The following is an 18,511-nucleotide window of genomic DNA, read 5'->3' as shown; positions in this document are numbered from 1 at the left end:
CAAAAAGAAATGTCTCACCAGTCTTACATTTGCAATTCTTTTGTTAATCTCTTCTTTGAGCTTTCCTACATTCACTTCAGTGTACTTGAGCTATTGTATTATAGATTCTATTATAGATTCTATTTTAGCTTCTTCTTGATGTTCTCTGACAACCAGAAAGAGGAAATGTCCTTCCTCAAATGCCTTATTTTTTTTTTGTTTGTATAAACATTGATTTCCTTCTCCTGGTGCACCTAATAGAAGTTAAAAATAAGATGATTATTTTTTGTTTGTTTCCTTGTGGAGATACTGTACTAGAATCATCGATGATGGCATCCAATTTGGGAGATTTCTAGCAGCTGTTCCTGCAAAGGCAGCATGGAAACCTCAATGAGTCTTGGAAAGGGAATCTCATGATAAATTGAAGAACCAAGTAATTAAACTCCACATGATACTTTCTGTTGCAGTTTTACAATTTCAATATTATGCACAAATAAATTAAAGGTTTATTTATTTTTATTGATTTGTGGACATTAGCAAGAAACTTCTGAATTAACAAAGGATATTATATTTATTGTAAGGATACGTTTTGAAGAATATTCAGTTCCATAAACATCTAGTAAAGACCTCACACTGTGTTTTCTACTGAGGATACAAAGTTGAGAAATGAAACAGTCCCTTACCACAAGAAGTTATAATTTTGTAGGGGAGAATTAAATGTTTGAAATTCTTCAGACTTTGAGAATTTTTATAGGTAAAGCCAAATTGGTGAAGTAAAGACAGAAACTGAATTGATCTCTCCCCTAAATCTTTTCAAATCTCAAAACATACACAAATGATACTAAACAAATTATAGAGTGGCAGAATCCACAAAACAAAACAACAACAACAACAACAAAAAAAAAAAAAACAGAATAAACCACATTTCATTGTAACCATATAAGAGCAGCATTATCAGACTTGCCAATGGAGAATAGAGCTAAAGTATTTTATTTTTATATTTGACTCAGGGAATCAGCTTAGTGATTCTATTGCATAAGGAAAGCCATTATCTATCTTGATTTTGAATGTACATTTTTCATGTCTTTAAAAGAATAATTTTGTTATAATATCAATTTGTTTTCTCTTTCTAGCATTATAGTATGTGTTGCCTACTGTTTTTCCTCCTTCCCAGGATTTTTTATGCCAAACATGAATAGAAGTTTAAATGTCAAAATATTTATGAAACTGCTGTCTAAATACTAATTGATTGCACAATTTTAATAAAGTTTTCCTTGGTAAAAGTAAAAAAAAAAAAAGACAGAGTAAAACAATTTCCCATTCCAAGCTACCTTAAAAAGGTCAGCAAAAAAGATCTGTTAAACCAAGGTGAGAGAGTAGTAGAGTTCACTGCAGGCCAGGCCAGTGCAGACTCAACCCTAGCAAACCAGGAGGAGGCATCAGAGCAATGAATCAGTCACAGCAGTGGCAATTTCCAGACCTCTCAGGCCACAAAAGGTAATTAATGGAACAACTGGTCAAAAAGAGATATTTTTCTTTATGTTTTTTTTTTCCTTTCATGTGTTTCCTTGGTAGCATTGAGGAATGTCTCTATTTCTTTACCCAAACTTAGATTTGGGTCACAGTCCTGGATGGCTATCCCAGATCTACTGCTTCTGCACTAGAACACCAGAGCTTGTGGCCACAGTAGTGTGGAGTCCTGGTCACAGTTCTATTGTTTTGAAAAATGTATTTTATACTCAAATTAGTGTTCCATACAGGAAAGCAATAAACACACCTCTTCTCAAATCATACCACCTTGGAAGAACTAAAAACATTGGTCTCCAGGATTGTTTCTGAAAACAACTGAACAAAAAAACCTGATGTTTAGGACAATGCATCCTCCAATAGAGAAGTGGGGTCCACTTTAGCACAGAGTTAAAAAATAATCTAGGAAATGAGCCAGGAAGAAGAAGGAGGAGGAGGAGGAGGAGGAGGAAGAGGAGGAGGAGGAGGAGGAGGAGGAGAAGAAGAAAAAGAAAAAAGTTAGTATGGTGAGAAGAAAGATCAAAACACATACAGAAAACTAGGTCAAAATTCCTGTATCCAAATACTTAAAGGAATTAATTGCTCTCAGAACATGGCAGATCTTAATAGGGATTTTTAAAAAGAAAGTAAGAGAGGTAAAAGAGAAAATGGGAAGAGAAATGAGAGTGATGCTAGCAAATGATGGAGGGGGGCAGTAAACAGCTTGGGAAACAGGAACAAAAATACTGAAGAAAATAACACCTTAAAAATCAAAATATGTTAAATACTAAAAGAGGCACAGAATTCCAATGAAAAGAACTTTTTTTTGAAAAGCAAAATTGGACTTCTGGCCAAGATGGCAGAGAGGAGGCACACAGCTGTGTAAGCTCCATGTTTTCTCTCACTATCCATTTCATTACAAGCCTCTGAATTAATGCTTGACTGAAAAAAAAAAAAAAACACAAATAGTTACCAAGAGAAGACATTCTTGAAACTCACCAAGAAAGGTCTGTTTTTGCTCGAGGGTGGGGATGGTTTTAGATCAGGCACAAGCTGAGGGCAGTGAGAGCACAGGAGCAGACCAGAGAGGGGGTGGGGTGTGATCACAGCCATCTCTGCCGAGGGAGCTTTGTTACAGGATTGGATACTTTGCCCTGGCAGCAAGTCAGTAGCCCAGCAGAGAAGCTAAAAACACCAGGGGTGGGGGTGGGGGGGTGAAGAATACAACCCCAAACAGCTGGAGTCTCTCAGAACCTGGCCACCCCTCCCCCACAGTGTCTCAGCATGCTCTCAGATCTCAGAGCGCAGGTGCAGCACAGTAGGGCTAGTGCCTCGCTGCTGCCCCCGCAGTCTGTAGAGGAAACTCAATAACACCACCCAGCCCTTCCCCCCCAAAAAACAGACTCCATTTAGGGTTTTTTTTTTCTTTTTTTTCTTTGCTAGTTTGTCTTTGATTCTTTGACAAACTGAGCAAAAAATTGAAGAGGACTTTAACCCTTGACAGCTTCTATACAGATAGAGAGCAGACTCTAAATCCTGAAGAGACTAAAAGAAGACAGTCCCCAGGTGAATCCCCAAAGGAGGAGATCATCTGTTTCTCAGCACAGATGAACCTCATAGAAGAAATTAAAAAGGCTCTCACAAGAGAGCTAGAAGAAAAATGGGAAAAGGAGAGGGAGGCTTGGCAAAAGAGTCTAGAGAAGTCATCCCACTCATTTAAAGACAGAGTGGATAAAGAAATAAAATCCTTGAAAAATAGGATTAGTGAGCTGGAAACAGAAAATAGCTCTCTAAAAAACAAAATTGGCGAAGCAAAGCAGTGTTCCTAGATGTTCCTTGTGGTTTGGGAATGAAATAAATTAGAGGCAAGAGGGAAGGACAGAGAGGTCAGACAATGCAACTGCTTCTCAGTGGAGAAGTCAGAGAACACAACTCCCTCTCAGTCTTTTTGTATCATCATCATCATCATCATTCTCTCACATGAAGAAATTCATTCTACATTTTTGAGTTAAGCATCCAGCAGTCACTGGCAGGTGGGTCCCATATCACAACATGTGGCACCCCAATGTGGAACACAAGAAACATAAGAAATAAAGAAGCAGCAGCACTTGAGAACTGTTCATGAGTAGGGTTCTCCCAGAGTTCCTTCAGTAACATGCAGGGAAGGAAAGGGAGAAGAAACCGACAAAGCTTTTTTGAGTCGGGGTAATTAAATGGGCCAACACATTAAAGGGCTGAGAAAAGAGACTGATGAGAGACTTATGAAAAATGCCTGTTCTTACTATAGTCCTCTTCTTCATTGGAAAGTTTGCTTCCATGACATCTCCCAAGCTTCAACACCTGCTGTAGTGCTGTTTACACTCTTTAGCATGTGGAATCAGATACCTTAGCATGTGGACTTAGATAACAGCTAATGCATAAAATTATTGACCATACTATGGGGGAAAAATAAACACGTTTTCATAAATCAAAAAAGGGGGAATTGTTAAGGACCATGCCTAAATGAAGGGGCAGGTCAATTCTCCAAGAGACTCCACACCTGTGAATCATAACACTTGAAGGAGTTGCAAAGCAGCCTTCACAGATGTTCCTTTTGGATTGGGAATGAAATAAATTTGAGGCAAAAGGGAAGAGGAGAGAGGTCAGACAATGCAACTGCCTCTCAGTGGAGAGGTCAGAGAATGCAACTGTCTCTCAATCTCCTTGTGTTATCATCATCATCCTCTGACATGAAGAGATCCATTTTACAGGTCTGAGTTAGATTTCCAGCAGTCACTGGCAGATAGCTCTCATATCACAACAAAATGAGGAGCAGGATGGTCTCATAAAAATAGAAAAAGAAGAAACATGAATTGATCCAAAGAAAAAAGTCCAGAAGCAAGAGTACATTATACATAGAAACCACAATGGGATATGATGATATACTTTGGAAACTTATCTATTCTCAGCAATACAAGGAACCAAGACAATTCTGTAGAACTTAAAAGAAAAGATATTGTCAATCTTTAGATAAAGAATTGATAGAGCCTGAACACAGAAGAAAGACAGTTTTCTTTGCATTTTTTATTGTTGTTTATTTTGTCTCTTTTACAGAATGACTCATAGGGAAAGGTGTTTTACATGGCTACACATGCATAACCTATGACAAACTGCTTATCTAACCAATGAGGGGAACACTAGAGAGAATTTGGGATTCAAGATGAAAAAAAAAAGAATAAATATGTTTTTACATATAACTGAGAAAATAATTTATTTTTTTAATAAAATTTTTTAACACTTTAAGGTTATATACTTGTAGTCATGCAAAACATTTCAATAAAAGTCACATTGTGAACAAAAACAGACAAACAAAATTCAAGAAAAATAAAGTTTTTAAAACATATGTTTCAATCAGTATTTAGACACTATAAATTATTTCTCGGTGTATGGATAGCATTTTTCATTATAAGTCCTTCTGAACTGTCTTGAATGATTATATTGCTGAGAGTAGCTCATTGACAACTTATCATCTTGCAATGTTGTTATTTTGTACATAGTACATTTCATTTTACATCAGCTCATGAATGGCTTTCAAACTTGTTTTTTTTGGGGGGGGGGATTTTGAGAACATTTTGCTTATCATTTCTTATAGTAAAAGAGTATTTCATCATAATCAAATATCACAATTTGTTCTACCATTCCCCAATTGATGGATATCCTCACATATTCCAATTCCTTATTAGCAGAAATGTGATAAATATTTCAAATAGATTATCTTGTCCTCTGACTTCTCAGGAAGAATGAGACATCCCCAAGGAGGTTGAGTCAAACCAGATACTGTCATCAGGTTCCCTGGCTGGACTAAAGGGTCTAAACCTCACCCAGAGTTCCTCTACTCTCTGTGGCCCTCTGCATCTCCCACTTTCTTTTATTTTAATTGAAGTAGATATATATCAGTGGTTAAATCTTTTAGCATGGGAGGGATAAACAGGATACTATAAAAGACTTCCATGAGGCCCAGAAAGAAGGGATAGAAAATAACTATTGTCTTGCATTTCTCATCCACTGAGCCATTTCATGTAGATAATGTACATTTTTGGTCACCTATTGTGAGTTATTGATATACATACTATAAGAGGGATTCACAACCACACTTACACCTCCTTCAACAGCCAAGAGATAGTCTAAAGTCCTGTATGAGAGGGGATATGTAAAATATACTTACCTGGGCAGTTTCTCATTTCTCCCTGAAGTTCTTTGAAAAGCTGAAATATGTTTGAGACTTCAAAATTTATTTGGGCTGTGGCAATTCTTTGTACAACACCTACTGGATCAGCCAAATCAGATATTATATTTACATCTCCTGGGTAATGAGTAAGAGCTGGCTTTCTGATGAGTGATCTGAAAGGAAGTTCTGACTACTCTTTTTATCAGTAAGTCAGGATAATATACAGTGCAAATATATTTGGATGAATCTGTAAAGATGGCCAGTCCTTTAAGAGAGATCTTAGAAATCTTTTCTTCAAAAATCAATGGCCAATTATATAATAACCAGATTATTATTAAGGGGAAACTGTATGTAAAATTTGGAGTTGTGGCCAATAAATTTTGCCACTTTGGGATGGTTTCACAGCACACATTAATTTGTACATTGTTTTAAAAAAGTATATATCTTGTCAGGTCATTTCAGATAATTGTATTTCTTGCTTAATGGACATTAACAAAATACTAGCTACAAGCACTGGGTAAGGAATAACACTTTAGTCTGGTTTGCTGGGATCACACTGTCCCTTTTGATGAAGGACAACTGAATATGTATTTTTTTTATTTTTTGTTGTAGAAAAACTGATATTTCCAAGAGTTTTTGAGTATTTTTTCAACCACACTGGATAAAGCCAATTTAACCTTTCTCAGAGGCTTTTGGGCTTCTTTCATAAGCTGGTGGAGTGAGTCAAAATCAATGTCTCCCCTTAAAATGTCATACATTGATTGTAGTTGATAAATAGTTAAACCTAACACTGGACACATCTATTAAAAATCTCCTATCAATTTCTGAAAGTCATTTAAGGTGTTCACAACTTCTCTGTTCTTAAGAAAAAATTTATACTATAAGTACCTTGGGATATACCTCATGTCCTAAGTATTGAAAAGGAGCATGCCTTTGAATTTTTTTCTGGGGCTATATACCACACCTTAGTGTTTCTGTGGTCTTTTGTATTCATGCTCCTAACATTTTCTCCTCAGGGGCACACCCCAAGATATCATCCATATAATGTAATAATATAACTTTTGGAAATATTTTTCTTACTGGAGTAAGAGCAGCAGCCATAGACATTTGACATATGGTAGGTCTATTTTTCGTTCCCTTTGGCAAAACTGTGCATTCAAATATTTTATAAGACTCAGCTAAATCAACACTGGATACTGAAAAGGCAAATCTTTTCATACCCTTCTTATTCAGAAAGACAGAATAGAAACAATCCTTAACGTGTATAACCCAAAGAGGCCATTCCCTAGGCAAGTGAGTAGGATATGAAAGCCTAGGCTGAAAAGATTCCATTGTTTCCATATGTTCATTTATTTTTCTCAAATTAGTCAACATCCTCTGTTTTCTAGATTTCTTTTTTATAGCAAATACATTGGAATTCCAAGGACTTAAAGAAGGTTGTCAGGGTCCTTGGTCAAGTTTCTCCTGTACTATGTCTAATAAGTCCCAGAATTTTTCACTGATTAAGGGCCACTTTTCCACCAGTGTATCAATTTCCCATTGGATGGGGATAGGTGTAAGATCTGGTAGACTTTCAATAACAACCCTTCCTAAACATCTAAAGTGCTCAATTGTAATCCCAACTGCTGTAAAATGTCTCTTCCCCACAAATTGATGGGGATTGTGTGAAATACAAAAGGAGTAAACAGTCCCATTTTATTTTCAAATTTCCATTGTAATCCAAACATACCCAATCCTTCCTCCCTTGCTTTAACTAATGCCTCTTTTAAGTGGGACACTGGAGGGCAAAACTAAGCTGGTACTAGTGATGCTGATGAAATCATCACCCCACCTGCTCCTCTTTAGATCCATCCCACACACTTTGACCTCCTGGGCCACAGGCACTATCCCTCTGCTTGTTTTTATCCTCATAATTTCTTGTTTGACATCCCACACTACAAGCTTTTTTTTCTTATATGTGGCATGTATTTTTTTTTAATTATAGCTTTTTATTGACAGAACATATACATGGGTAATTTTTACAACATTGTCCCTTGCACTCACTTCTGTTCCAACTTTTCCCTTCCCCTCCCTCCACTTCCTCCCCTAGATGGCAGGCAGTCTCATACTTTTTAAACATGTTAAGATATATCTTACATACAATATATGTGGGCAGATCTGTGCAGTTCTCTTGTTGCAAAAGAAAAATTGGATTCAGAAGGTAAAAATAACCTGGGAAGAAAAACAAAAATGCAACTAGTCCACATTCATTTCCCAGTATTCCTTCTCTGGGTGTAGCTGATTCTGTTCATCGTTGATCAATTGGACCTGAATTGGAACTTCACTTTGTCGAAGATATCCGCTTCTATTAGAATACATCCTCATACAATATTGTTGTTTAAGTGTATGATCTCCTGGTTCTGCTCATTTCACTTAGCATCAGTTCATGTAAGTTTCTCAGACCTCTCTGTATTCATCCTGCTGGTCATTTCTTACAGAACAATAATATTCCATAGCATTCATATACCACAATTTAGCCAACCATTCTACAGTTGATGGGGATTCATTCATTTTCAAGTTTCTAGCCACTACAAAAAGGATTGCCACAAACATTTTGGCACATACAGGTCACTTTCCCTTCTTTAATATCTCTTTGGAATATAAACCCAGTAGTAAAACTAGTGAATCAAAGGGTATGCACATTTGATAACTTTTTGAGCATAGTTCCAAATTGCTCTACAGAAAGGCTGGATCCACTCACAACTCCACCAACAATGCATCAGTGTCCCAGTTTTCCCGCATCCCCTCCAACATTCATCATGATCTTTTCCTGTCATCCTAGCCAATCTGACAGGTATATAATGATATCTTAGAGTTGTCTTAATTTGCATTTCTCTGATCAATAGTGATTCGGAACACCCTTTCATATAAGTAGAATAGTTTCAATTTCATCATATGAAAATTGTCTGTTCATATCTTTTGACCATTTATTAATCAGAGAATGACTTGATTTCTTATAAATTAGAGTCAATTCTTAATATTTTGAAATTTACCATTTCTTAAAGCCTATTGTATTACATTATATAGAAGGAATGTATCCTTGGGCATTGAATCATTACCCATAGCCTGGTAGTATTCAGTTAGTTGTTCTACTATTTCCCACATCTCTGACTCCAAACTCTCCTCCTTAGAAAGCCACAGAGATGTGTATTCCACAGCATCTGAGGACTCAGTGATCTGTTTCTGAGCTACCAAAAAACCTTATTTCTCTATTAACTTAATTAACCATTCTTGATACTTCCTCAGGAGGGAGATTCTTTTGTTAGCACTTGTTCCATGTCAGCTGAAAAACAAGCAACTAGATTAATCCTTACTGAAATCTTCCCAGTTGCCTATCTTTTATACTTATTCTGTGTGGGTTATGGGGACTCCTTTCTGAACTTGCTGATCATCTCAGTCGTGCTACTGTGTGCCTTGCTTTCCAGGATCCTGTATTGAATGCCTAATTTAATATCCAAACTAGCTCTATATAGGATTTCAGTACCAACCCAAGTCTTCGATTATGGGAGAGGAATGAAGAGGCAAACTTACATGGATGGTCAAACAGAATTTGTTTATTCAAAATTTTCTCATCCTTATATATTCTAATACACTTACATAACTATAGCACAATGTGCATGCACTAACTATATATTGTGCATGTGGGACCACATAAACAACTTGCTATTGTGTGCAGATGTCTCCTTGCCACTTGGTATAATTCTGTTATAGTCACACCCCCTGACTTCTCAGGAAGGCTGAGACACTCTCAAGGGGGATGGAGAGCCAAATAGGCACTGTCAGCAAGTTCCTTAGCTGAGCTAGAGGATCTTATACATCACCCAGAATTCCACCCCTATCTGTGGCTCACTAAAGAATTGTTCTTTTTATCTATTGCACCTGGACGTTGTTGGTAACATGTAAAAATGCTGATCATTTCTGTGGATTTATTTTTTATCCTGCAACTTTGCTAAAGGTGTGAATTGTTTTTAGTAGTTTATTTTTTTAATTGATACTAAGTATACCATCTTTAAGTATACAATCATAATATTTGCAAAGAGTGATCATTTTGTTTCCTCACATTCTATTCTAATCCCTTTCTATTCTATTCTAATTTCTTTCATTTTTTTCCTTCTCTTATTTCTAAAGCTAATATTTCTAATATAATATTGAATAGTAATGGTGACAGTAGCCAAGCTTGTTTCACCTTTGATTTTATTGGAAATGCTTCTATTTTATCTCCATTGCATTTGATGCTTTCTTATGGTTTTAAATACATGCTACTGATCATTTTAAGGAAAACTTCATGTATTCCCATATTTTCTAGTGTTTTTAAAAGTAATGAATATTTTATTTTGCCAAATGCTTTTTCTGCATCTATTGAGATAGTCATATGATTTCTGTTAGTTTCGTGACTGATATAATGAATTATGCTGATAGTTTTCCTAATATTGAACTAGCTCTGCATTCCTACTGTAAATCATACCTGGTCATACTTGTATTGTCCTGGTGATAACTTGCTGTAATCTCTTTTCTAATATTTTATTTAAGATTTCTACATCAATATGCATTAAGGAAATTGGTCTATAATTTTCTTTCTCTGTTTTGACTTTACCTTGTTTAGGTATCAGCAACATTACTGTGTCATAAAAAGAATTTGGTAGTAGTCCTGCTTTACCTCTTTTTCCAAATTATTTGAATAGTGTTAGAATCCTTACAAAGTGTTAACTCATTAGAGTTGATAGAAACAATGCTTATGTAATTGGTTCACACATCAGAGGGAATACTTACAAGGTTTTAAGTCACTAGAATTGATAGAAACAATGCTTATGTTTAGACCTTTAAGAGTTCACACATTATCTCACACATTATTCACAAATTTGGGAGATGTCAGCATTCACTAAGTGAGTTTACACCTCCCACAATCTCACTCTCTCAGAGGAGGAGTCAGCCTTTGGGTTCACACAGTTAAAAGATCATATATAAAGAGTTCCTGGAGTCAGAAATAAGAGACTTGAAGAGTTTGAGAGCCAGAATTCAGTCAGGAGATTCAGAGCCAGGATTCAGAGAGAGTTGGAGGCTGAAGCTTGCAAAAGACTAGCAATGAGAGCTCTCAGAACCAAAGAAAGCTAACTGGTCTATTTTGAAAGAGACAATAAAAGATTGGATTTTAACTCCTGGCTGTATTTGAGAGGATTATTATTTGGAACTGAAACTAGGGCTGCCTCCAGAGTAGTATTATAATTAATTGTTCTTTAAATCTTTGGTAAAATTCAAAGGTAAATCCATCTGCCCCTACACAATTTTTTTGAGAGTTGATTAATACCTTGTTCAATTTCTTTTTCTAAAATAAGACTATGTAAGTAATTTATTTCCTCCATTAATCTGGGAAATCTTTATTTTTAAGGTCTTCATTTATTTAATTTAGATCATTAGATTTACTGGCATACAATAAGGTACATTAATAATCATTGTTCTAATTTACATAAACCCTTTTTATTTTTGATACTAACAATTCGATTTTCTCCTTTCCATTTTCTAATCAAATTAATTAAAGATTTATCTACTTTGTTGTTTTTTTCATAAAACTAACTCTTAATTTTGTTCATAAGTTCAATAGTTTCCTTACTTTCATTTTCTAAATCTCCCCTTTTATTTTCAGAATTTCAAATTTGGTATTTAATTGGAGGGTTTGATTTGTTCATTTTCTTATCTTTTTTAGCTGTATGTTCAATTCATTAACCTTTTTTTTTCTAATTTATTCAAGTAAGTATCTAAAGATACAAAACTTCCCCTAAGAACTGCTTTGGCAGTAAGCATGAATTTTGGTATGTTGTCTCATTATAGTTATTCTCTTGCATAAAATTATCAATTGTGTCTCTGTTTTGTTGTTCTACCCACTCATTCTTTAGGATTAGATTATTTAGTTTTCCATTAATAGTTAGTCTATTTTTCCCTGGTTCTTTATTACAGGTCATTTTTATTGCATGATGATATGAAAAAAAGATGCATTTACTATCTCTGCCTTTCTGAATTTGATTTGGGGGTTTTATGCCCTAATACATGGCCAATTTTGTGTAGGTTCCATATATCATTGAGAAAAAAAGTATATTCTTTCTGTCTCCATTCAATTTTCCCCAAATGTCTAGCATACCTAACTTTTCTGAAATTCAATTTACCTCCTTAACTTCTTATTTATTTGTGGTTTGATTTATCTCTTTCCAATACAATAAGATTGAGATCCCCACTAGTATTGTGGGGTATTATTGCTGTCTATTTCTTCTTGCAATTCTCTTAACTTCTCTAGGAACTTGGATGCTATATTACTTGGTGCATATATGTTTAGTTTTAATATTACTTCATTATTAGCAAAATGTAGTCTCCTTCCTTATCTCTTCTCTTTTAATAATATCTATTCTTGCTTTTGCTTTATCTGAGATCAAGATTGCTACCCTTGTTTCTTTTTTTGTTTTGTTTTGTTTTGTTTTGTTTTGTTTTGTTTTACTTCAACTGAGACATATTAGGGTTTCCTATAGCCTTTTACCCTTTATGTATCACTCTGCTTTAAATGTGTTGTTGCAAACAAAATATTGTAGAATTCTGTCTTTTAATCCATTCTTCTATTCACTTCCTTTTTATAGGAGAGTTATCCCATTCAGTTTCACAGATAAAATAACTAACTCTGTATTTCCCATCTTATTTTCCCAGAGTAATATTTTTTCTCTTTCTCCCTTTCCCCCCTCATCAATGTTTTGTTTCTTAACACAACTTCCTTCAATCTGCCCTCACCTTTTACAACCCCTTCCCCTTTTCTTATTCTTTTCCTCTTCTACTTCTGTTCTCCTTTCATTACTTTTTTTTTTCTTTTCCCCTTTCTCCTTCTACTTCTCTATGGGATGACACAAGTTTCTATATTAAACTAAATATGTTTGATATTTTCTCTTGGAGCCAAATCCAATGTGATTAATGTTCACATAATGCTCATCCTCCCTCCCTTATTTCCCTTAACCATAATAGGTCTTTTTTGACTCTTCATGTGACACAATTTATCCCCTTTTACCTCCTCTTCCCTTTTGTTCCAGAACAATCCCTTTTCCACTCTTAGCTTCTTTTTTATATCATCAAAGTAAAATCAAATTATACTTATATCCTCTAAGTATACCCCTAACAAGTGTATAGTTCTCAAGAATTAAAAATGTCATCTTCATCTATTTTAACCTTTAATGTCATAGTTTTTTTTTCCCCTTTTGCCTTTTCATGCTTCTCTTGACTTCTATATTTGAAGATCTAATTTTCTGTTCAGCTCTGGACCTTTCATCAAAAATAAATGAAAATCCCTTATTTCATTGAATATCCATCCTTTCCACTGAAAGATAATGGTCAATTTTGCTGGAGAATTGATTCTTAGCTGCAGTCCAAGTTTCTTTGCCCTCCAGAGTATCATATGCCTTTTGATCCTTTAAAGTAGAAGCAACTAAGTCATCAGGTAATACTGATTGTGACTCCTCAATATTTGAATTGTTTCTTTCTGGATGTTTGCAGTATTTTCTTTTTGTTTTGATAATACTGGAACTTTACTATAATATTTATTGGAGTTTCCATGTTCAGGCCTCTTTCAGGAAGTGGTTGGTAGATTCTTTCAATGGCTGTTTTACCTCCTGGTTCTAGGACATTAGGGCAATTTTCTGTGATGATTTTTTGAAAAAATAATATTTAGGCTCCTTTTTTTCAATTGAGGTTTTCAGGGATTCCAATAATTTTTAGATTGTCTTTCCTGGATCTATTTGTCAGGTCAGTTGTTTTTCTGATGTGGTGTTTTACATTTTCTTCTATTTTTACATTTTTTTTTAATTTTGTTTGATTGATTCTTTGTCTCATTGAGTCTTTTGTTTCAATTTGTCAAATTCTAATTTTATTGAATTATTTTATTCAGTTTGTTTTTTTATCTCCTTTTGCATTTGGTCAATTGAACTTTTAAATGAGTTGTTTTGTTCGTTGGATTTTTTTTCCCCTTTCAGAAATTCTGTTTTTTCAAGGAGTTTATTTTGTTTTTCATTTCACCAAAACTATTTTTAAGGAGTTATTTTCTTCAGAAAACTTCTGTGTTTCCTTGTCCAGAATCCTCATTTCCTTTCCCCATCTTTCTAACTTTCTTTAAAAATCTTTTTTTTTTTAATTCTTCCAAGAGAGCCTTTTGAGTGTGAAATCAGTCTTTGAGGCTTCACCTGGAGATATTTTATCTTTATAGTCCTCAGGGTTTGAGCCCATTTTTCTCTGTCTCCATAAAATTATCGATGGTCTGAACTATTTTTGCATTTTTGCTCAATTTTTAAAAATTGAGGTCTGCTTTTAGGGCAAAGGGGAGATTGTCCTTAGTTCCCACTACAAACACCATTGGTTATGTGCTGCCCTTGGGATTGGTGCTATGGGGTTTCTTCCCATGCTTTGTGGTTGTGATCAACTCCTGCATTATGCTGGAATTAAGGAGCTCACTATTTGTCTTTTGTAGTTGCATTGGATATCTCACAGCTTTTCTGCTGATCCAGTGGTGTCTGAACTGAGACAGAGTAGGCAATTTTGCTGTATTTTAGCTAAGAGACTCCAGATAGATTTCCCCACCATGTGGTCATCACTTTGTCATGAAAAGTGCACTTGGCCACCTTCCAATTCCCCATCCCTGTCAATTGAAACAGACTTTTTTCCCTGAAAGTCTTCTAAACTATTATCTGCTTAAAATTTTTACACTCCAAATATTTGGTGTTTCTGTCACTCCAAAACCCACTCAGAGGCTTGATCTGGTGTTGTTTGGTTGGAAGTTAGTAAGAGCTCAGAAAAAGACTTGTCTATTCTTTGCTATCTTGGGCCTGCCCCTTATATTTTCAAATTTCAATATGTGACCAGATAATTTGCTCCTTCAAGATTAATAAAAATTTCATTAGGCTAGTGATGAGTATTCTAAAAAGCTTATCATTATTGTTTTAATGGCATTCATTCTTTCCTTTACTTTTCAGTAGAAGTCATCAATCAATTAATGTTTTTATAATGTTTTAAGATTCCAAAGAATGTTCTTAATAATATTCATTCAGACTAGGTACTATAATTATTATTTTTTTCATTTTATGGGAGAAGAAACAGGAAAAGAAAGGTGTGTTGGCTTACTCACACAGTTAATGATGGATCTGTGGTTAGAATTGAGATATGCTGAAGTCATATTACATTGCTACATTGTACAATAGCTTTTCTTCATTATGTTGACCCTTCATCATTAAGAAGAAATTAAATTATACTTACTATCCTTATGCTCAAGACATTTCCCCACTCTAATCCATCTTACATACAGCAGACAAAATAATTTTCCTTAAGCACAATTCTGACCATATTACTTCCCTATTCAATAAACTCCAATGCCTCCCTTTAGACCTATAGAATAAAATATAAACTCCTTTGTTTGGGCTTTTAAAGTTTTTCATAACTTGACCCGAGCCCCTCTTTCCAGATACATTATTCTTCTTTACCCACATTTCAGGCCAGAATAATTGGCTTTCTTAATGTTCCTCATACACAGCACTCAGGTTTCTGCCTGTGTTTCTTTGCACTTGCTGTCCACATTACTTATATAGAAGAGAGGGTGGCAGAGAAGAAGGAAGGAAAGAAGAAAAGAAGAAATGGAGGGAGAGAGGGAATAAGAAATCACAAAATGTTTACAATGTACTAGACACAATTCTATGGCCTTTACAATTATTATCCAGTTTAATTCATGCAAAAACCCGAAGAGATAGATGTCTTTATCATCCCTATTTTATAGTTGAGGAAGCAGAGAGACAAAAGTTAAATGATATGTTGCGGGTCACACTGCAACTAAATGTCTGAAATGAATCTGAATCAATATATTCCTGACTCCATGCTAAACTCCCTATTCACTGAAACCTGGAGATGCCTTTAATCTAATCCTTTCTGAATTGTACTTCATAAAACCTCCCACTTTCAAATAAAGATCAGCATTCCTTTCTCTAAAAAATTTTAACAAATATTGCAGCAGCTAAAGATATCCTAATATAAGTACATTATAACACATGAAAATATAATTAAGGCACCAGAAAATTTAAATTAAAAAAAAAAACTTTCCTCATGGAGGAAAAAAATTCTATAAGTATTTAAATATTTGTTATGTGGGAGATGAAATTAGCTGCTTCTTACCAAAGTGTAAATCTGAGTAATGATTGCACAATGCAAAGAGACAAATTTAAACTTCATGTCAAGGAAATATTCATAATTACAAGACTTACTCAAAAATGGAATGGCTTCCCAATAAGATCAGTGGTGAAACAAAGTTGCCCACTATCACCATTACTATTCAATATTATATTATAAATGCTAGCTTTGGCAATAAGAGAAGAAAAAGTGACTAAAAAATTAAAGTAAGTAAAGAGGAACTAAATTATCACTCTTTGCAGATGATGTGATAGTATACTTATAGAACTCTAGAGAATCAACCAAAAAAACTACTAGAAACAATAGAGAACTTTAGCAAAGTTGCAGGATATAAAACTAATCCACATAAATCATCAGCATTTTTATATATTACCAACAAAATCCAACACCAAGAGATCCAAAGAAAAAATCCATTTAAAATAATTGATGATAATATAAAATATTTGGGAGTTTACCTATCAAGGGAAAGTCAGAACACAACTAAAAAGCAATTTCCACACAAATAAAATCAAATCTAATCAATTGGAAAAATATCAAGTGCTCATGGGTAGGCCAAGCTGATATAATAAAAATGCTAGTGCTATCTAAATTGATATACTTATTCAGTGCTGTGCCAATAAAACTCCCAAGAAATTATTTTACCAGTCTATGAACAATAATAACAAAATTCATCTAGAAGGACAAAAGGTGAAGAATTTCAAAGGAATTAATGAAAAAATGCAAATGAAGGTGGCTTAGCTGTCAGGGGCCGAGACCTAGTCACAAGGAACCTTAACAGAGACTGCCTCTTCCAGCTTTCCCGAGCCGGAAGGGGCTTCGGACGTCTCCGGCCCTCCTCGTGGAGACGGGAGGAGGGAAATACCAGACAGAAAACCGAGGTAGATAGAATGCAATGATGTTTATTGGTGTTACAAGTCAGCGGTGTCTCCCGCAAGCCATCCCGAGTCCATTCCTTTTATAGTCCTTTTCCCTCCACCTGTAATTCATCTATCTGGGCAGGGACTCCTCCCCAATCCCTCCCCGAAGGAGGATCCCATCCTTTCTGTGCCTACCCTACCACGGGCCAGGTTCCGCAACTTCAGCATGGTAATCAAGGAATCCTGGGTTAGGGTGGGTCCTGGCACAAAGGAGTCCTTGACTCACTTCAGGAGGTTCAGGTCCAGGGCCCCCAACACTTAGCTGTGCCAGATCTAAAACAGCATTCATCCAAACCATTTGGTACAGACTAAGAAATAAGAGTAGTCAATGATTGAAATAGGTTAAATTCACAGGACAAAAAAGTCAGTGACTATAGTAATGACAAACTCTTGGACCCCAGCTTTTGGGATTAAAACTCACTATATGAAAAAACTGCTGGGAAAATCGAAAACTAGTATGGCAGAAACTAGGCACTGATCCACACCTAATACCAAGGTGTTATTGGTGTTGACCAAGATAATGTCAAAATGTGTTCATGATTTAGTTATAAAAATGATATTATAAATAAATCAGAAGAACAAAATGTAGTTTACTTCTCAGATCTGTGGAGAAGGAATTAATTTGTGGCCAGGGAAGAATTGGAAATCATTATTGAACAAAAAAGAGATAATTTTGATCATATTGAGTTAAAAAAGTTGCACAAGCAAATGGAGACAAGATTAGAAAGGAAACACTAAATTGGGAAAACTTTTTTTTTATTAAAGCTTTCTATTTACAAAACATATGTATGGGTAATTTTTCAATGCTGACCCTTGCAAAATCTTCCATTTTTAATTTTTCCCTCATTCCCCCCATCCCCTCCTTTAGATGGCAGGTAGTGCAATACATGTTAAATATGTTAAAATGTATGTTAAATCCAATATATGTATACATATTTATACAGTTATCTTGCTGCACAAAAAAAAAAAAATCAGATCAAGAGGGAAAATAAAATCTGAGAAAGAAAACAAAATGCAAGCAAACATCAACAGAAAAAGTGAAAATGCTATGTTTGGGGAAAACATTCTTATATTGAAAGGTTCTGATAAAGGCCTCATTTCTAAAATATAGAGCAAATTGACTCAAATTTATAAAAAATCAAACCACTCTTCAGTTGATAAATGGTCGAAGGATACAAATAATTTTCAGATAAAGAGATTAAAACCATTTGTAATCATATGAAAAGGCTCTCTAAATCATTATTGATCAGAGAAATGCAAATTAAGACTACTCTGAGATATCACTACATACCTCTCAAATTGGCTAAGATGACAGAAAAAGATAATGATATATATGGGAGGGAATATGGAAAAAACTGACCTATTAATACATTGTTGGTGGAGTTGTAAACTGATCTAACCATTCTGGAGAACAATTTGAAACTATGCCCAAGGACCTATCAAACTGGTTATCAAAACCTTGATCCAATAGTGTTTCTACTGAGCTTATAATTTAAAAGAGATTTTAAAGGAGAAAAAGGGACCTACATGTGCAAAAATGTTTGCTGCAGCCCTTTTTTTAGTGGCAAGAAACTGGAAACTGAGTGGATGCCCATCAGTTGGAGAATGGCTGAATAAGTTACGGTATATGAATATTATGGAATATTATTATTCTATAGGAAATTAACTAGAG

The sequence above is a fragment of the Antechinus flavipes genome, chromosome 1 (genome assembly GCF_016432865.1).
Source record: "Antechinus flavipes isolate AdamAnt ecotype Samford, QLD, Australia chromosome 1, AdamAnt_v2, whole genome shotgun sequence".
In the NCBI taxonomy this organism is placed as follows: domain Eukaryota; kingdom Metazoa; phylum Chordata; class Mammalia; order Dasyuromorphia; family Dasyuridae; genus Antechinus; species Antechinus flavipes.
The sequence above is the reverse complement of the archived record's forward strand: the minus strand, read 5'-3'. Positions refer to the sequence as shown.